Here is a 21,166-nt window from a genome sequence, read left to right on the forward strand (position 1 = left end):
CATTCGCACCTTTTCTCACCTGCTTTTTACTATTGTCGGCCAATCACAGCTTCCTCTCCACCATACTTGTATGGTAGGAAATTCTCTGTTCATCTACTGTTCTATCACTATGAATTAGTTTATCTATTATCAATAAGGATACTTCTACAACTACTATCAAAGTATGTCCAGACTTCTTATGTTGTCAGTTGCTATATATGAATAAGTGGATAGCTACTGACAAGCATTAAGCATGTCACACAGCCCAAACATATAACATTTCAGGACACACCACACAGTTAACAACCACAGTGAAGTGTCAAAGCCCAAACATTCAACAGGACACTTACACAACACATTCAAATCAAACAGTCAGACAACATACAAGAACATATACCCCAGCCGGCATTGCTCCCTGCCTATTTTCCTACAGCTCACTATGTGTGCGCACACCTTTATTCACAAACTCTTCAACTTATACTCTTTTACCGAAGCTGCTACAGCTCGATTGGCCGAATACCCTTAGATCCTATTTCGGTGAATTTGACATCTGCCTTACATGTAACAGATTAGCGGTTTAGCAGTTTTAATTTAGTTTGAGTGAAGGAATTCATTTTATAGCAAAATCCGAAATCGTGAAGCACTCATGAAAGTAAGCTTATTCTCGGATTCCTGAAACTTTAGATTTGCTCTTTCTTTTACTGCAAAGTACAACGTTGTTTTTTTTGTTTAAATCTTTCTAGACATGGTAAATATGAACGACAAAGCAGTTTTGACATAGTTTGAGTGAAGGAATTCATTTTATAGATAAAATCCCAAGAGTCTGCAGAGAAAAGAGAGTGAATGCGAAGTAGACTTTAACACGGCTATGGGAGCGGGCCGAGTGTCGGCTAACCGGGAGAATTGCTTGAAAGAAACGCGACACCGAATGAGCGGTCAGAACAAAGCCTCAATACGGGATTCTCGTGGTGTTTTTGTTGCTGCCTTGTCTTTTGCATAGAGTAAAAGAAAAGGCAGCCATCGAATAGGGCCCGATTGTTCCTACTTGGTCAGCCGACGAGCAAGGGGGGGGGGCAAGCGTCTCAACCAAGCAAAGCTCACCATGGGGAAGGTGGCTATACCAACTAGCCTGATGCCCTGCTCCCGCAGTGACAGATAATCGTACTCTGGTTTCTCTTCATAACATACAAGTCTTTCGCCTTTTACTAAAGACTTCCGTGGAGAGCAGCACTAATGAGTTGTTTCAATTATATTACCGGGAGTTGTGTAAGTGTCCTGTTGAATGTTACATGTTTGGGCTTTGACACGCTTCACTGTGGTTGTTAACTGTGTGGTGTGTCCTGAAATGTTATATGTTTGGGCTGTGTGACATGCTTAATGCTTGTCAGTAGCTACCCACTTATTCATATATAGCAACTGACTACGTAAGAAGTCCGGACATACTTTGATAGAGTAGTTGTAGAAGTATCCTTATTGATAATAGATAAACTAATTCATAGTGATAGAACAGTAGATGAACAGGTGCCTGCACATGTCTCACGAAAATAAAATGGATGTATGATTGCTGACGGCAGAGCAATACTGCCAAACTTATGAGTTCTTTTGGCAAACTTGATTCAGTGTCTTGACGTGTATACGCTGTTTCGCTGACTTGATTGTCACAAGAAACAAAGTGTGTTTGATAAGATCCGACCATTTTATTACGGGATGATCAGTATGTATGGATTCTGATGTGACTGATAAACCCATTCGTATCTTAAGCACAATCTAATACGTGAGACAACGCCCTGGCACACGATAAAAAAAAAAAGAGAGAGCGGTTTTGTGTCCCCACAGTCCATAATGTAGAAAAGAGAGAAAAAAGCCTTTCTGATTTGGTGTGTGTGCTCATAGTGCAGAGTGTAGAGAAAAGAAAGCCGTTTTGGTGTCACGGGTGTTGTGACTTACACACACACATTTCTAAATTGAGAAAGGAAATTATTTTAGAGGAAGCACTAGAGTTTAGATCCCACATTTGTTGATAGGCATTCATTTATTTCTTCACTTCTGATAAAAATGATAAGACTGACCTAAAGAATTGGAGGCCCATCACACTTTTAAACTTTGACTGTAAACTTTTTAGCAAGGTTTTAACGACACGGATGTCCTCTGTTTTAGAGGAGGTAATTCACCCAGACCAGGCTTGTGTCATCTCAGAGAGACAACTCACCGACAGCCTCGTACTGATTCGAGACATCATTGATTACGCTAGAGACAGAAACACCCGGCTTGTCATCTTAAATTTAGACTTTGAAAAAGCTTTTGATCGGGTCTCGCATCAATATCTCTTTCAGGTGTTGCAGCCATCGAATAGGGCCCGATTGTTCCTACTTGGTGAGATTTGCTTGGTTGAGACGCTTGCTCCCCCCCCCTTGCTCCTCGGCTGACCAAGTAGGAACAATCGGGCCCTATTCGATGGCTGCCTTGTCTTTTACTCTGTGCAAAAGACAAGGCAGCCACAAACACCACGGGAACACCGTATTGAGGCTTTGTTCTGACCACTCATTCGGTGTCGCGTTTCTTTCAAGCAATTCTCCCGGTTAGCCCACACTCAGCTCGCTCCCAGAGCTGTGTTAAAGTCTACTTCGCATTCACTCTCTTTTCTCAGCAGATTAAAAGAAAGTTTCATCTTGGGCTCCCTGAAACTTCCATCCTGCATCGCTGTTTGCTTTTTCACAAGAGCAGAGAAGAGCGCACCGTTCCCAGCGGCACGGCAGTACTGGGTCGATGCTTGGAGTGAACGGAGCAAGCTTCTTTTTCAACTCCTATTCTTAAAAATCCATTTAATATGTAGTCCTCGTATAGAGGACATATTAAACTGATAAGAACAGATACTACACTTGATCTTAGCCAAAAGGCCGAGAAGCGATAACTGTCCACTGTTTCAGGTCCGAGGGCCCTTGCTGGCACAATGCGCACTTGTAGCAGTGTTCTTTTTATGGCCATAGGTGGCCAGAGTGTCACGTTGCACCTCCGCCCACCCGCTGCACTGAGCACTCTTCAGCCCTTTTAAATGGTATAACTTTGCACTCCCGCATGCTCCAGCAAGCACCATTCAAGCAACAACTTTGCACTCCAGCTTCGAACATCGGCACAATCGCAACAAGTAAGGCGACTCTACTCAGAGAAGTAACTCTGCACAGTAACAAAATTTATTTTGCACAGACAGAAAGGGCTTCACCCGCAAAGGTAAAGCCTGCCAAAAATAGAAACAACTCATTAGTGCTGCTCTCCACGAAAGTCTTTAGTAAAAGGCGAAAGACTTGTATGTTATGAAGAGAAACCAGAGTACGATTATCCGTCACTGCGGGAGCAGGGCATCAGGCTAGTTGCCATAGCCACCTTCCCCATGGTGAACGTTGCTTGGTTGAAACGCTTGCCCCTGTGCAATCGACAAGGCAGCAACAAAAACACCACGGGAACACCGTATTGAGGCTTTGTTCTGACCGCTCATTCGGTGTCGCGTTTCTTTCAAGCAATTCTCCCGGTTAGCCCACACTCGGCTCGCTCCCAGAGCCGTGTTAAAGCCTACTTCGCATTCACTCTCTTTTCTCAGCAGACTCTTGGGATTTTATCTGTAAAATGAATTCCTTCACTCAAACTATGTTAAAACTGCTTTGTCCTTCATATTTACCATGTCTAGAAAGATTTAATAAAAAAAAAAACAACGTTGTACTTTGCAGTAAAAGAAAGAGCAAATCTAAAGTTTCAGGAATCCGAGAATAAGCTTACTTTCATGAGTTCTTCACAATTTCGGATTTTGCGATAAAATGAATTCCTTCACTCGAACTAAATTAAAACTGCTAAACCGCTAATCTGTTACATGTAAGGCAGATGTCAAATTCACCGAAATAGGATCTAAGGGTATTCGGCCAATCGAGCTGTAGCAGCTTTGGTAAAAGAGTATAAGTTGAAGAGTTTGTGAATAAAGGTGTGCGCACACATAGTGAGCTGTAGGAAAATAGGCAGGGAGCAATGCCGGCTGGGGTATATGTTCTTGTATGTTGTCTGACTGTTTGATTTGAATGTGTTGTGTAAGTGTCCTGTTGAATGTTACATGTTTGGGCTTTGACACGCTTCACTGTGGTTGTTAACTGTGTGGTGTGTCCTGAAATGTTATATGTTTGGGCTGTGTGACATGCTTAATGCTTGTCAGTAGCTACCCACTTATTCATATATATAACAACTGACAACATAAGAAGTCTGGACATACTTTGATAGTAGTTGTAGAAGTATCCTTATTGATAATAGATAAACTAATTCATAGTGATAGAACAGTAGATGAACAGGTGCCTGCACATGTCTCACGAAAATAAAATGGGTGTATGATTGCTGACGGCAGAGCAATACTGCCAAACTTATGAGTTCTTGTGGCAAACTTGATTCAGTGTCTTGACGTGTATAGGCTGTTTCGCTGACTTGATTGTCACAAGAAACAAAGTGTGTTTGATAAGATCCGACCATTTTATTACGGGAGGATCAGTATGTATGGATTCTGATGTGACTGATAAACCCATTCGTATCTTAAGCACAATCTAATACGTGAGACAACGCCCTGGCACACGATAAAAAAAAAAAGAGAGAGCGGTTTTGTGTCCCCACAGTCCATAATGTAGAAAAGAGAGAAAAAAGCCTTTCTGATTTGGTGTGTGTGCTCATAGTGCAGAGTGTAGAGAAAAGAAAGCCGTTTTGGTGTCACGGGTGTTGTGACTTACACACACACATTTCTAAATTGAGAAAGGAAATTATTTTAGAGGAAGCACTAGAGTTTAGATCCCACATTTGTTGATAGGCATTCATTTATTTCTTCACTTCTGATAAAAATGATAAGACTGACCTAAAGAATTGGAGGCCCATCACACTTTTAAACTTTGACTGTAAACTTTTTAGCAAGGTTTTAACGACACGGATGTCCTCTGTTTTAGAGGAGGTAATTCACCCAGACCAGGCTTGTGTCATCTCAGAGAGACAACTCACCGACAGTCTCGTACTGATTCGAGACATCATTGATTACGCTAGAGACAGAAACACCCGGCTTGTCATCTTAAATTTAGACTTTGAAAAAGCTTTTGATCGGGTCTCGCATCAATATCTCTTTCAGGTGTTGCAGCCATCAAATAGGGCCCGATTGTTCCTACTTGGTGAGATTTGCTTGGTTGAGACGCTTGCTCCCCCCCCCTTGCTCCTCGGCTGACCAAGTAGGAACAATCGGGCCCTATTCGATGGCTGCCTTGTCTTTTACTCTGTGCAAAAGACAAGGCAGCCACAAACACCACGGGAACACCGTATTGAGGCTTTGTTCTGACCACTCATTCGGTGTCGCGTTTCTTTCAAGCAATTCTCCCGGTTAGCCCACACTCAGCTCGCTCCCAGAGCTGTGTTAAAGTCTACTTCGCATTCACTCTCTTTTCTCAGCAGATTAAAAGAAAGTTTCATCTTGGGCTCCCTGAAACTTCCATCCTGCATCGCTGTTTGCTTTTTCACAAGAGCAGAGAAGAGCGCACCGTTCCCAGCGGCACTGCAGTACTGGGTCGATGCTTGGAGTGAACGGAGCAAGCTTCTTTTTCAACTCCTATTCTTAAAAATCCATTTAATATGTAGTCCTCGTATAGAGGACATATTAAACTGATAAGAACAGATACTACACTTGATCTTAGCCAAAAGGCCGAGAAGCGATAACTGTCCACTGTTTCAGGTCCGAGGGCCCTTGCTGGCACAATGCGCACTTGTAGCAGTGTTCTTTTTATGGCCATAGGTGGCCAGAGTGTCACGTTGCACCTCCGCCCACCCGCTGCACTGAGCACTCTTCAGCCCTTTTAAATGGTATAACTTTGCACTCCCGCATGCTCCAGCAAGCACCATTCAAGCAAAAACTTTGCACTCCAGCTTCGAACATCGGCACAATCGCAACAAGTAAGGCGACTCTACTCAGAGAAGTAACTCTGCACAGTAACAAAATTTATTTTGCAGAGACAAAAAGGGCTTCACCCGCAAAGGTAAAGCCTGCCAAAAATAGAAACAACTCATTAGTGCTGCTCTCCACGAAAGTCTTTAGTAAAAGGCGAAAGACTTGTATGTTATGAAGAGAAACCAGAGTACGATTATCCGTCACTGCGGGAGCAGGGCATCAGGCTAGTTGCCATAGCCACCTTCCCCATGGTGAGCGTTGCTTGGTTGAAACGCTTGCCCCTGTGCAATCGACAAGGCAGCAACAAAAACACCACGGGAACACCGTATTGAGGCTTTGTTCTGACCGCTCATTCGGTGTCGCGTTTCTTTCAAGCAATTCTCCCGGTTAGCCCACACTCGGCTCGCTCCCAGAGCCGTGTTAAAGTCTACTTCGCATTCACTCTCTTTTCTCAGCAGACTCTTGGGATTTTATCTATAAAATGAATTCCTTCACTCAAACTATGTTAAAACTGCTTTGTCCTTCATATTTACCATGTCTAGAAAGATTTAATCAAAAAAAAAACAACGTTGTACTTTGCAGTAAAAGAAAGAGCAAATCTAAAGTTTCAGGAATCCGAGAATAAGCTTACTTTCATGAGTTCTTCACAATTTCGGATTTTGCGATAAAATGAATTCCTTCACTCGAACTAAATTAAAACTGCTAAACCGCTAATCTGTTACATGTAAGGCAGATGTCAAATTCACCGAAATAGGATCTAAGGGTATTCGGCCAATCGAGCTGTAGCAGCTTTGGTAAAAGAGTATAAGTTGAAGAGTTTGTGAATAAAGGTGTGCGCACACATAGTGAGCTGTAGGAAAATAGGCAGGGAGCAATGCCGGCTGGGGTATATGTTCTTGTATGTTGTCTGACTGTTTGATTTGAATGTGTTGTGTAAGTGTCCTGTTGAATGTTACATGTTTGGGCTTTGACACTTCACTGTGGTTGTTAACTGTGTGGTGTGTCCTGAAATGTTATATGTTTGGGCTGTGTGACATGCTTAATGCTTGTCAGTAGCTACCCACTTATTCATATATATAACAACTGACAACATAAGAAGTCTGGACATACTTTGATAGTAGTTGTAGAAGTATCCTTATTGATAATAGATAAACTAATTCATAGTGATAGAACAGTAGATGAACAGGTGCCTGCACATGTCTCACGAAAATAAAATGGGTGTATGATTGCTGACGGCAGAGCAATACTGCCAAACTTATGAGTTCTTGTGGCAAACTTGATTCAGTGTCTTGACGTGTATACGCTGTTTCGCTGACTTGATTGTCACAAGAAACAAAGTGTGTTTGATAAGATCCGACCATTTTATTACGGGAGGATCAGTATGTATGGATTCTGATGTGACTGATAAACCCATTCGTATCGTAAGCATAATCTAATACGTGAGACAACGCCCTGGCACACAATCAAAAAAAAAAAGAGAGAGCGGTTTTGTGTCCCCACAGTCCATAATGTAGAAAAGAGAGAAAAAAGCCTTTCTGATTTGGTGTGTGTGCTCACAGTGCAGAGTGTAGAGAAAAGAGAGAAAAGAAAGCCATTTTGGTGTCACGGGTGTTGTGACTTACACACACACATTTCTGAATTGAGAAAGGAAATTATTTTAGAGGAAGCACTAGAGTTTAGATCCCACATTTGTTGATAGGCATTCATTTATTTCTTCACTTCTGATGAAGTTTCAACAATAAACAACAAACTTTGTATTATGAGAAAGAACCAGACTCATTCTTCAGGAATCCGAAAATAAGCTCTATTTTACGAGTTATGCACGAATTCGGATTCTCCTATAAAACGAATTCCTTAACTCTAACCAAGTTAAGACTGCTTTGTCCTTCATATTTATTCATGTCTAATCAAGTTTCAACGATAAACAACGTTGTACTTTGTAGAATGAGAAAGAACTTCTTCAGCAATAAGCATCTCTCGACATATGACGAAATACAGATTTTGCTATAAAATTAATTCCTTCTATCAGCCTGACTTAAAACTGTTTGTCCTCCTTATTTATCCACTTCAAATCAAGTTTCAACAATTAAAAAAATGTTGTAGTTTGAGAAAAAACAACTTAATCTTAAGCAATCAGTAGGGTAAGAAAGGGTAAGAAAAGGTGCCAAATGCCAACCATACATCACTAAAAGGTGGAGCGGAAGTATTCGGCTGCAAGTAGGTGCGAATGCCTGACAATGTATGATCAAAAGAGGGAGCGGAGGTTTTCGGCTGCAAGGTCTTAATGTCCAACCATAATTTGTAAAAACCGGGGAAGAAAAGGCTCGAAAGCCCGACTATACACCATCAAAAGCGGGAGCGGAGGTGTTCGGCTGCAAGTAGGTGTGAATGTTCGACCACAATTTGTAAAAAGCGGGTAAGAAAAGGTTCGAATGCCCGACTATATATTAACCAAAGCAGGAGGAGAGGTCTTCGGATAAGAGTGGGTGAGAATTTACAACCATAATCTATAAAATGCGGTGAAAAAAAAGGTGTGAATACCCCATAGAACACTAAAAGGTAGAGCGGAAGTGTTCGGCTGCAAGAAGGTGTGAATGTCTGACCATAGTTTGTAAAAAGCGGGTAAGAAAAGGTTCGAATGCCCGAACATACACCATCAAAGGAGGGAGCGGAGGTGTTCCGCTGTAAGAAGGTGTGAATGTCCGACCATAGTTGGCAAAAAGCAGGTAAGAAAAGGTTAAAATACCCGATTGTACACAATCAATAGCGGGAGCAGAGTTGTTCCGCTACTAAAAGGTGTGAAAGTCCGACCATGGTTGGCAAAAAGCAGGTAAGAAAAGGTTAAAATACCCGATTGTACACAATCAATAGCGGGAGCAGAGTTGTTCCGCCACTAAAAGGTGTGAAAGTCCGACCATGGTTTGTAAAAAGCGGGTAAGAAAAGGTGCGAATGCCCGACAATGTATGATCAAAAGAGGGAGCGGAGGTTTTCGGCTGAAACAAGGTCTGAATGTCCATCCATATTTTGTAAAAATCTGGGAAGAAAAGGCTCGAAAGCCCGACTATACACCATCAACAGCTGGAGCGGATGTGTTCAACTGCAAGAAGGTCTGAATGTCCATCAATAATTGCTAGAAAACATGGAAGAGAATTTTCGAATATCAAACCGCACATGATCATAAGCGGGAGAGGAGGTGTTCAAATGCAAGAAGGTGTGAATGTCCACCCATAATTACTGCAAAATGGGTAAGAAAAGGTACGAATGCCCAACCATACATGATCCTAACAGGGAGCGGAGGTGTTTGGCTGCGACAAGGTGTGTATGTCCACCCATAATTAATGAAAAGCGGGCAACAAGTAGGTTTGAATAACCATCATCAAAAGCAGGAGTGGATGTGTTCGGCTACAAGAAGGTTTGAATGTCTGACCATAGTTTGTAAAAAGCGGGTAAGAAAAGGTTCGAATGCCCGAACATACACCATCAAAGGAGGGAGCGGAGGTGTTCCGCTGTAAGAAGGTGTGAATGTCCAACCATAATTGGCAAAAAGCAGGTAAGAAAAGTTTTAAATACCCTATTGTACACAATCAATAGCGGGAGCAGAGTTGTTCCGCTACTAAAAGGTGTGAAAGTCCGACCATGAATTGTAAAAAGCGGGTAAGAAAAGGTGCGAATGCCCGACAATGTATGATCAAAAGAGGGAGCGGAGGTTTTCGGCTGAAAGAAGGTCTGAATGTCCATCCATAATTTGTAAAAATCGGGGAAGAAAAGGCTCGAAAGCCCGACTATACACCATCAACAGCTGGAGCGGAGGTGTTCAGCTGCAAGAAGGTCTGAATGTCCATCAATAATTGCTAGAAAACATGGAAGAGAATTTTCGAATATCAAACCGCACATGATCATAAGCGGGAGAGGAGGTGTTAAAATGCAAAAAGGTGTGAATGTCCACCCATAATTACTGCAAAATGGGTAAGAAAAGGTACGAATGCCCAACCATACATCATCAAAAGCAGGAGTGGATGTGTTCGGCTACAAGAAGGTTTTAATGTCCGACCATAGTTTGTAAAAAGCGGGTAAGAAAAGGTTCGAAAGCCCGAACATACACCATCAAAAGAGGGAGCGGCGGTGTTCCACTGTAAGAAGGTGTGAATGTCTGACCATAGTTGGTAAAAAGCGGGTAAGAAAAGGTGAAAATACCCGATTGTACACAATCAATAGCGGGAGCAGAGTTGTTCCGCTACTAAAAGGTGTGAAAGTCCGACCATGGTTTGTAAAAAGCGGGTAAGAGAAGGTGCGAATGCCCGACACTGTATGATCAAAAGAGGGAGCGGAGGTTTTCGGCTGCAAGAAGGTCTGAATGTCCAACCATAATTTTGTAAAAACCGGGGAAGAAAAGGCTCGAAAGCCCGACTATACATCATCAAAAGCGGGAGCGGAGGTGTTCAGCTGCAAGGAGGTCTGAATGTCCATCAATAATTGCTAGAAAACATGAAAGAAAATTTTCGAATATCAAACTGCACATGATCATAAGCGGGAGAGGAGGTGTTCAGCTGCAAGAAGGTGTGAATGTCTACCCATAATTACTGAAAAATGGGTAAGAAAAGGTTCGAATGCCCGAATATACATCATCAAAAGCGGAAGCGGAGGTGTTCGGCTGCAAGAAGGTGTGAACGTCCGACCAAAGTTTGTAAAAAGCAGTGAAGAAAAGTTTCGAATATCCAACCAAACATAATCAAAAGCAGAGCTGTTCGACTGCAAGTAGGTGTGAATGTCAGATCATAATTTGCAAAAAGCTGATGAGAAAGGGTGAGAATGCCCGACTATACACCATCAAATGCGGGAGCGGAAGTGTTCGGCTGTGAGTAGGTGTGAATGTCAAACCATAATTGCTGAAAAATGTGTTAGAAAAGACTAGAATGCCGGACCATACATCATCAAAAGCGGGAAAAGTGGTGTTCGGCTGCAAGTAGGTGTGAATGTCCAGCCATAATTACTCACAAACCGGTAAGAAAAGGTAGTATTGCCAGACCATACATTATCAAAACAGGGAGCGGAGGTGGTTCAGCTGCAAGGTTTGAATGTCTGACTAAAGTTTATAAAAAGCGGGTAAGACAAGGTGCGAATGCCTGACAATGTATGATCAAATGAGGGAGCGGAGGTTTTCGGCTGCAAGGTCTGAATGTACAACCATAATTTGTAAAAAGCGGGTAAGAAAAGGTTTGAATGCCCGACTATATATTAACAAAAGCAGGAGGAGAGGTCTTCGGATGAGTGGGTGAGAATTTCCAACCATAATCAATAAAATGCGGTGAAAAAAAAGGTGTGAATACCCCATAGAACACTAAAAGGTGGAGCAGAAGTGTTCGGCTGCAAGAAGGTGTGACTGTTCGACTATATTTGGTGAAAAGCAGGTGAAGCAAGGTCTGAATGCCCAACCTTACATCATCAAAAACGAGATCAGAGGTGTTTGGCTGCAAGAAGGCCATAGTTTGCCAAAAGCGGGTAAGCTGCGAATGACCGACTAAATATCAAAAAAAGTGGGGGCGGAGGTTTTCGGATGCAAGTGGGTGTGAATATCCCACCATACAAGTATGGTGGAGAGGAAGCTGTGAATGGCCGACCATAGTTTGGAAAAAGCGGGTAAGAAAAGGTTTGAATGCCCGAACATACACCATCAAAAGAGGGAGTGGAGGTGTTCCGCTGTACGAAGGTGTGAATGTCCGACCATACTTGGTAAAAAGCGGGTAAGAAAAGGTTAAAATACCCGACTGTACACAATCAATAGCGGGAGCGGATGTGTTCGGCTACAAGAAGGTGTGACAGTCCGACCATGGTTTGTAAAAAGCGGGTAAGAAAAGGTGCGAATGTCCGACAATGTATGATCAAAAGAGAGAGCGGAGGTTTTCGGATACACGAAGGTTTGAATGTCCTACCATAGTTTGTAAATAGCGGGTAAGAAAAGGTTCGAATGCCCGACTATACACCATAAAAAGCGGGAGTGGAGGTGTTCCGCTGTAAGACGGTGTGAATGTCCGACCATAGTTGGTAAAAAGTGGGTAAGAAAAGGTTAAAATACCCGACTGTACACAATCAATAGCGGGAGCGGAGTTGTTCGGCTACAAGAAGGTGTGAAAGTCCGACCATGGTTTGTAAAAAGCAGTTAAGAAAAGGTTCGAATATCCAACCAAACATAATCAAAAGCGGGAGCAGAGCTGTTCGACTGCAAGTATGTGTGATTGTCCAGCCATAATTACTCACAAACGGGGGAAGAAAAGGTAGTATTGCCAGACCATACATGATCAAAACAGGGAGCGGAGGTTCAGCTGCAAGGTGTGAATGTCTGACTATAGTTTGTAAAAAGCGGGTAAGACAAGGTGCGAATGCCCAACAATGTATGATCAAAAGAGAGAGCGGAGGTGTTCGGCTGCAAGGTCTGAATGTCCAACCATAATTTGTAAAAACTGGGTAAGAAAAGGCTCGAAAGCCCGACTATACATCATCAAAAGCGGGAGCGGAGGTGTTCAGCTGCAAGAAGGTGTGAATGTTCGACTAAAGTTTGTAAAAAGCTGGTAAGACAAGGAGCGATGTCCCGACATTGTATGATCAAAAGCGGGAGTGGAGGTGTCCAGCTGTGAGTAGGTGTGAATGTCCGACCATAATTGCTGAAAAATGTGTTAGAAAAGGTAAGAATACTGGACCATACATCATCAAAAGCGGGAGAGGTGGTGTTCGGCTGCAAGAAGGTGTGAAAGTCCAACAATGGTTTGTAAAAAGCGGGTAAAAAAAGGTTCGAATGCCCGAATATACATCATCAAAAGCGGAAGCGGAGGTGTTCGGATGCAAGAAGGTGTGAACGTCCGACCAAAGTTTGTAAAAAGCAGTGAAAAGCGAGAAAAAGCATTTCGTGAGTTCTGCATGATTTGGGATTTTGCTTATAAAATGCATTACTTCACTCAAACTATGTTAAAACTGATTTGTCCTTCATATTTACCATGTCTAGAAATATTTTAAAAAAAAAAAACAACGTTGTACTTTGCAGTAAAAGAAAGATCAAATCTAAAGTTTCAGGAATCCGAGTATAAGCCTGCTTTCATGAGTTCTGCACGATTTCGGATTTTGCTATAAAATGAATTGCTTTGCTCAAACCAAGTTAGAACTGCTTTGTCCTTCCATATTCATCAATGTCTAGATCGACTTCAACAAAGAAAAACATTGGACTTTGAAGTAGAAGAAGTTGAAATCCATCTACACATTGATAAATATGAAGGACAAAGCAGTTCCCACTTGCCCATAAGAAAATAAGCTTATTCTCGGATTCCTGATCCTTCAGTGTTGCTCTTTCTTCTACTGCAAAATACAATGTTGTTCTTTGTTGAAGTCGATCTAGACATTGATAAATATGAAGGAAAAAGCAGTTTTAACTTGGTTTGAGTGAATGAATTCATTTTATACATAAAATCCGAAATCGTGCAGAACTCATGAAAATAAGCTTATTCTCGGATTCCTAAAACTTTTGATTTGCTCTTTCTTTTATTGCAAAGTACAACGTTGTTTTTTTGTTTAAATCTATCGAGACATTGATAAATATGAAGGTAAAAGCCGTTTTAACATAGTTTGAGTGAAGGAATTGATTTTATAGATAAAATCCCAAATCATGCAGAACTCCTCAAAAGGGAGGTATGGCTTAATCACAAGTGTGGCTCTTTCTCATTCAGGGTAATATGAGGAAGTTTATGCTTGAAATATATGTAGAAATGGGTACATATGAAGGACAAAGCAGTGTTAACTTAGTTTGAGTGAAGGAATTCATTTTATACATAAAATCCCAAATCATGCAGAACGTATGAAAAGAAGCTTATTCTCGGATTCCTGATCCTTCAGTTTTGCTCTTTCTTCTACTGCAAAATACAATGTTGTTCTTTGTTGAAGTTGATCTAGACATTGATAAATATGAAGGAAAAAGCAGTTTTAACTTGGTTTGAGTGAATGAATTCATTTTATACATAAAATCCGAAATCGTGCAGAACTCATGAAAATAAGCTTATTCTCGGATTCCTAAAACTTTTGATTTGCTCTTTCTTTTATTGCAAAGTACAACGTTGTTTTTTTGTTTAAATCTATCAAGACATTGATAAATATGAAGGTAAAAGCCGTTTTAACATAGTTTGAGTGAAGGAATCAATTTTATAGATAAAATCCCAAATCATGCAGAACTCCTCAAAAGGGAGGTATGGCTTAATCACAAGTGTGGCTCTTTCTCATTCAGGGTAATATGAGGAAGTTTATGCTTGAAATATATGTAGAAATGGGTACATATGAAGGACAAAGCAGTGTTAACTTAGTTTGCGTGAAGAAATTCATTTTATACATAAAATCCAAAATCGTGCAGTACTCATGAAAATAAGCTTATTCTCGGATTCCTAAAACTTTTGATTTGCACTTTCTTTTACTGCAAAGTACAACGTTGTTTTTTGTTGAAATCTATCTAGACATTGATAAATACCAGCCGAAACTCTGCTGCCGCTTTTGATAATTTATGGTTGGGCATTCTTACCTTTTCTTACCCGATTTTTACAAATTATGATCTTACATTCACACCTACTTGCAGTCGAACATCTTCTCATCCACTTATGATCATGTGCGGTTGGGCTTTCGCACCTTTTCTTACCCATTTTTCAGTAATTATGGGTGGACATTCAGACCTTCTTGCAGCCGAAAACCTCCGCTCCTCTTTTGATCATACATTGTCGGGCATTCACACCTTGTCTTACCCGCTTTTTACAAACTTTAGTCGGACATTCAAACCTTCTTGCAGCTGAACCACCTCCGCTCCCTGTTTTGATCATATATGGTCTGGCAATAGTACCTTTTCTTACCCGTTTGTGAGTAATTATGGCTGGACATTCACACCTTCTTGCAGCCGAACACAACCTCTACCGCTTTTGATGATATATGGTCCGGCATTCTTACCTTTTCTAACACATTTTTCAGCAATTATGGTCGGAGATTCACACCTACTCACAGACGAACACCTCCGCTCCCACATTTGATAGTGTATAGTCGGGCATTCTCACCCTTTCTCATCAGCTTTTTGCAAATTATGATCTGATATTCACACCTACTTGCAGTCGAACATCTCTGCTCCCGCTTTTGATTATGTTTGGTTGGATATTCGAACATTTTCTTAATGCTTTTTACAAACTTTGGTCGGACGTTCACACCGTCTTGCAGCCGAACACCTCCGCTTCCGCTTTTGATGGTATATAGTCGGGCATTCGAGCCTTTTCTTACCCACCTTTTACTTACTATGGTTGGACATTCAAACCTTCTTGTAGCCGAACACATCCGCTCCTGCTTTTGATGATGTATGATTTGGCATTCGCACCTTTTCTTACCCATTTTTCAGTAATTATTGGTCGGACATTCAGACCTTCTTGCAGCTGAACACCTCCTCTCCCACTTATGATTATGTGTGGTTTGATTTTCGAAAATTTTCTTTCATGTTTTCTAGCAATTATTGATGGACATTTAGACCTTCTTGCAGCTGAACACCACCTCTCCCGATTTTGATTATGTATGGACCGGCATTTTTACCTTTTCTAACACATTTTTCAGAAATTATGGTTGGAGATTCACACCTACTCATAGCCGAACAACTCCGCTACCGCATTTGATGGTGTATAGTCGGGCATTCTCACCCTTTCTCATCAGCTTTTTGCAAATTATGATCTGACATTCACACCTACTTCCAGTCGAACACCTCCGCTCCCGCTTTTGATTATGTTTGGTTAGATATTCGAACCTTTTCTTAACTGCTTTTTACAAACTTTGGTCGGACGTTCACAATATCTTGCAGCCGAACACCTCCGCTTCCGCTTTTGATAGTGTATATTCGGAAATACGAACCTTTTCTTACCCGCTTTTTACAAACCAAGGTCGGACTTTCACACCTTCTCTCAGCTGAACAACTCCGCTCCCTCTTTTGATTGTGTACAGTCGGGTAATTAAACCTTTTCTTACCCGCTTTTTACCATCTATGGTCGGACATTCACACCGTCTTACAGCGGAACACCTCCGCTCCCTCTTTTGATGATGTATGGTTAGGCATTCGCACCTTTTCTTACCCATTTTTCAGTAATTATGGGTAGACATTCACACCTTCTTGCAGCTGAACACCTCCTCTCCCGCTTATGATCATGTGCAGTTTGATATTCGAAAATTTTCTTTCATGTTTTCTAGCAATTATTGATGGACATTCAGACCGTCTTGCAGCTGAACACCTCCGCTCCCACTTTTGATGGTGTATAGTCGGGCTTTCGAGCCTTTTCTTCCCTGGTTTTTACAAATTATGGTTGGACATTCAGACCTTCTTGCAGCCGAAAACCTCCACTCCCTCTTTTGATCATACATTGTCGGGCATTCGCACCTTTTCTTACCCGCTTTTTACAAACCATGGTCGGACTTTCACACCTTTTAGTAGCCGAACAACTCCGCTCCCGCTATTGATTGTGTACAGTCGGGTATTTTAACCTTTTCTTACCCGCTTTTTACCAACTATGGTTGGACATTCACACCTTCTTACAGCAGAACACCTCCGCTCCCTGTTTTGATTATGTATGGTTTGACATTCGCACCTTCTCTCACCCGCCTTTTACTATGGTCGGCCATTCACAGCTTCCTCTCCACCATACTTGTATGGTGGGATATTCACACCCACTTGCATCCGAAGACCTCCGCCCCCACTTTTGTTGATATTTAGTCGGTCATTCGCACCTTACCCGCTTTTGGCAAACTATGGCCTTCTTGCAGCCAAACACCTCTGATCTCGCTTTTGATGATGTAAGGTTGGGCATTCAGACCTTGCTTCACCTGCTTTTCACCAAATATAGTCGGACATTCACACCCACTTTGCATCCGAAGACCTCCGCCCCAAATTTTGTTGATATTTAGTCGGACATTCGCACCTTACCCGCTTTTGGCAAACTATGGCCTTCTTGCAGCCAAACACCTCTGATCTCGCTTTTGATGATGTAAGGTTGGGCATTCAGACCTTGCTTCACCTGCTTTTCACCAAATATAGCCGGACATTCACACCTTCTTGCAGCCGAACACTTCCGCTCCACCTTTTAGTGTTCTATCACACCTTTTTTTCACCGCATTTTATACATTATGGTTGGAAATTTTCAACCACTCTCATCCGAAGACCTCTCCTCCCGCTTTTGTTAATATATTTGAACTTTAGTCGGACATTCAAACCTTCTTGCAGCTGAACCACCTCCGCTCCCTGTTTTGATCATATATGGTCTGGCAATACTACCTTTTCTTACCCGTTTGTGAGTAATTATGGCTGGACATTCACACCTACTTGCAGCCGAACACAACCTCTCTCGCATTTGATGATGTATGGACCGGCATTCTTACCTTTTCTAACACATTTTTCAGCAATTATGGTCGGAGATTCACACCTACTCACAGCCGAACAACTCCGCTCCCGCATTTGATGGTGTATAGTCGGGCATTCTCACCCTTTCTCATCAGCTTTTTGCAAATTATGATCTGACATTCACACCTACTTGCAGTCGAACAGCTCTGCTCCCGCTTTTGATTATGTATGGTTGGATATTCGAACCTTTTCTTAACTGCTTTTTACAAACTTTGGTTGGACGTTCACACCTTCTTGTAGCCGAACACATGCACTCCTTCTTTTGATGATGTATGGTTGGGCATTCGCACCTTTTTTTTACCCATTTTTCAGGTATTATGGGTGGACATTCACACCTTCTTGCAGCTGAACACCTCCTCTCCCACTTATGATCATGTGTGGTTTGATTTTCGAAAATTTTCTTTCATGTTTTCTAGCAATTATTGATGGACATTTAGACCTTCTTGCAGCTGAACACCACCTCTCCCGATTTTGATGATGTATGGACCGGCATTTTTACCTTTTCTAACACATTTTTCAGCAATTATGGTTGGAGATTCACACCTACTCACAGCCGAATAACTCCGCTACCGCATTTGATGGTGTATAGTCGGGCATTCTCACCCTTTCTCATCAGCTTTTTGCAAATTATGATCTGACATTCACACCTACTTCCAGTCGAACAGCTCTGCTCCCGCTTTTGATTATATTTGGTTAGATATTCGAACCTTTTCTTAACTGCTTTTTACAAACTTTGGTCGGACGTTCACAATATCTTGCAGCCGAACACCTCCGCTTCCGCTTTTGATGGTGTATATTCGGGCATACGAACCTTTTCTTACCCGCTTTTTACAAACCAAGGTCGGACTTTCACACCTTCTCTTAGCTGAACAACTCCGCTCCCTCTTTTGATTGTGTACAGTCGGGTAATTTAACCTTTTCTTACCCGCTTTTTACCATCTATGGTCGGACATTCACACCGTCTTACAGCGGAACACCTCCGCTCCCTCTTTTGATGATGTATGGTTAGACATTCGCACCTTTTCTTACCCATTTTTCAGTAATTATGGGTAGACATTCACACCTTCTTGCAGCTGAACACCTCCTCTCCCGCTTATGATCATGTGCAGTTTGATATTCGAAAATTTTCTTTCATGTTTTCTAGCAATTATTGATGGACATTCAGACCGTCTTGCAGCTGAACACCTCCGCTCCCACTTTTGATGGTGTATAGTCGGGCTTTCGAGCCTTTTCTTCCACGGTTTTTACAAATTATGGTTGGACAGTCAGACCTTCTTGCAGCCGAAAACCTCCACTCCCTCTTTTGATCATACATTGTCGGGCATTCGCACCTTTTCTTACCCGCTTTTTACAAACCATGGTCGGACTTTCACACCTTTTAGTAGCCGAACAACTCCGCTCCCGCTATTGATTGTGTACAGTCGGGTATTTTAACCTTTTCTTACCCGCTTTTTACCAACTATGGTTGGACATTCACACCCACTTGCATCCGAAGACCTCCGCCCCCACTTTTGTTGATATTTAGTCGGTCATTCGCACCTTACCCGCTTTTGGCAAACTATGGCCTTCTTGCAGCCAAACACCTCTGATCTCGCTTTTGATGATGTAAGGTTGGGCATTCAGACCTTGCTTCACCTGCTTTTCACCAAATATAGTCGGACATTCACACCTTCTTGCAGCCGAACACTTCCGCTTTTAGTGTTCTATGAGGCATTCACATATTTTTTTTCACCGTATTTTATAGATTATGGTTGGAAATTCTCACCCACTCTCATCCGAAGACCTCTCCTCCCGCTTTTGTTAATATATAGTCGGGCATTCGAACCTTTTCTTATCCGCTTTTTACAAATTATGGTCGAACATTCACACCTACTTGCAGCTGAATACTTCCGCTCCACCTTTTAGGTATGTATGGTTGGCATTTGCACCTCTTTTTATACTGATTGCTGAAGATTAAGTTGTTCTTTCTCAAACTACAAATTTTTTTTAATTGTTGAAACTTGATTTGAAGTGGATAAATAAGGAGGACAAACAGTTTTAAGTCAGGCTGATAGAAGGAATTAATTTTATAGCAAAATCTGTATTTCGTCATATGTCGAGAGATGCTTATTGCTGAAGAAGTTCTTTCTCATTCTACAAAGTACAACATTGTTTATCGTTGAAACTTGATTAGACATGAATAAATATGAAGGACAAAGCAGTCTTAACTTGGTTTGAGTTAATGAATTCGTTTTATAGGAGAATCCGAATTCGTGCATAACTCATAAAATAGAGCTTATTTTCGGATTCCTGAAGAATGAGTCTGGTTCTTTCTCATAATACAAAGTTTGTTGTTGAAACTTCATCAGAAGTGAAGAAATAAATGAATGCCTATCAACAAATGTGGGATCTAAACTCTAGTGCTTCCTCTAAAATAATTTCCTTTCTCAATTTAGAAATGTGTGTGTGTAAGTCACAACACCCGTGACACCAAAACGGCTTTCTTTTCTCTACACTCTGCACTATGAGCACACACACCAAATCAGAAAGGCTTTTTTCTCTCTTTTCTACATTATGGACTGTGGGGACACAAAACCGCTCTCTCTCTTTTTTTTTTTTTATCGTGTGCCAGGGCGTTGTCTCACGTATTAGATTATGCTTAAGATACGAATGGGTTTATCAGTCACATCAGAATCCATACATGCTGATCCTCCCGTAATAAAATGGTCGGATCTTATCAAACACACTTTGTTTCTTGTGACAATCAAGTCAGCGAAACAGCGTATACACGTCAAGACACTGAATCAAGTTTGCCACAAGAACTCTAAAGTTTGGCAGTATTGCTCTGCCGTCAGCAATCATACACCCATTTTATTTTCGTGAGACATGTGCAAGCACCTGTTCATCTACTGTTCTATCACTATGAATTAGTGATCTATTATCAATAAGGATACTTCTACAACTACTATCAAAGTATGTCCGGACTTCTTATGTTGTCAGTTGCTATATATGAATAAGTGGGTAGCTACTGACAAGCATTAAGCATGTCACACAGCCCAAACATATAACATTTCAGGACACACCACACAGTTAACAACCACAGTGAAGCGTGTCAAAGCCCAAACATGTAACATTCAACAGGACACTTACACAACTCCCGGTAATATAATAGAAACAACTCATTAGTGCTGCTCTCCACGGAAGTCTTTAGTAAAAGGCGAAAGACTTGTATGTTATGAAGAGAAACCAGAGTACGATTATCCGTCACTGCGGGAGCAGGGCATCAGGCTAGTTGGTATAGCCACCTTCCCCATGGTGAGCTTTGCTTGGTTGAGACGCTTGCCCCCCCCCCCCTTGCTCCTCGGCTGACCAAGTAGGAACAATCGGGCCCTATTCGATGGCTGCCTTGTCTTTTACTCTATGCAAAAGACAAGGCAGCAACAAAAACACCACGAGAATCCCGTATTGAGGCTTTGTTCTGACCGCTTATTCGGTGTCGCGTTTCTTTCAAGCAAATCTCCCGGTTAGCCCACACTCGGCTCGCTCCCATAGCCGTGTTAAAGTCTACTTCGCATTCACTCTCTTTTCTCTGCAGACTCTTGGGATTTTATCTATAAAATGAATTCCTTCACTCAAACTATGTTAAAACTGCTTTGTCGTTCATATTTACCATGTCTAGAAAGATTTAAACAAAAAAAACAACGTTGTACTTTGCAGTAAAAGAAAGAGCAAATCTAAAGTTTCAGGAATCCGAGAATAAGCTTACTTTCATGAGTGCTTCACGATTTCGGATTTTGCTATAAAATGAATTCCTTCACTC

At 41.7% G+C, this 21,166-nt stretch overlaps 6 non-coding genes across 6 annotated transcripts; 1 reads left to right on the top strand and 5 right to left on the bottom strand.

Annotated features, from left to right (window-relative positions):
• Positions 1-1,140: 1,140 nt before the first annotated feature.
• LOC140310799 (U5 spliceosomal RNA) lies at positions 1,141-1,256 on the top strand. Its single transcript, XR_011916836.1, has one exon. It is a non-coding gene; the product is annotated as a U5 spliceosomal RNA (small nuclear RNA).
• Positions 1,257-2,704: 1,448 nt separating this feature from the next.
• LOC140310383 (U2 spliceosomal RNA) lies at positions 2,705-2,888 on the bottom strand. The gene has a single exon (XR_011916460.1). It is a non-coding gene; the product is annotated as a U2 spliceosomal RNA (small nuclear RNA).
• Positions 2,889-3,196: 308 nt separating this feature from the next.
• On the bottom strand, positions 3,197-3,310 carry LOC140310732 (U5 spliceosomal RNA). Its single transcript, XR_011916776.1, has one exon. It is a non-coding gene; the product is annotated as a U5 spliceosomal RNA (small nuclear RNA).
• A 2,201-nt stretch (positions 3,311-5,511) lies between these two features.
• On the bottom strand, positions 5,512-5,695 carry LOC140310357 (U2 spliceosomal RNA). The gene has a single exon (XR_011916436.1). It is a non-coding gene; the product is annotated as a U2 spliceosomal RNA (small nuclear RNA).
• A 308-nt stretch (positions 5,696-6,003) lies between these two features.
• On the bottom strand, positions 6,004-6,117 carry LOC140310733 (U5 spliceosomal RNA). Its single transcript, XR_011916777.1, has one exon. It is a non-coding gene; the product is annotated as a U5 spliceosomal RNA (small nuclear RNA).
• Positions 6,118-20,485: 14,368 nt separating this feature from the next.
• On the bottom strand, positions 20,486-20,601 carry LOC140310812 (U5 spliceosomal RNA). Its single transcript, XR_011916848.1, has one exon. It is a non-coding gene; the product is annotated as a U5 spliceosomal RNA (small nuclear RNA).
• Between the last annotated feature and the right edge of the window lie 565 nt (positions 20,602-21,166).

The sequence above is a fragment of the Leuresthes tenuis genome, unplaced genomic scaffold (assembly GCF_036924035.1).
Source record: "Leuresthes tenuis unplaced genomic scaffold, fLeuTen1.0.hap1 SCAF_6, whole genome shotgun sequence".
Classification (NCBI taxonomy): Eukaryota; Metazoa; Chordata; class Actinopteri; order Atheriniformes; family Atherinopsidae; genus Leuresthes; species Leuresthes tenuis.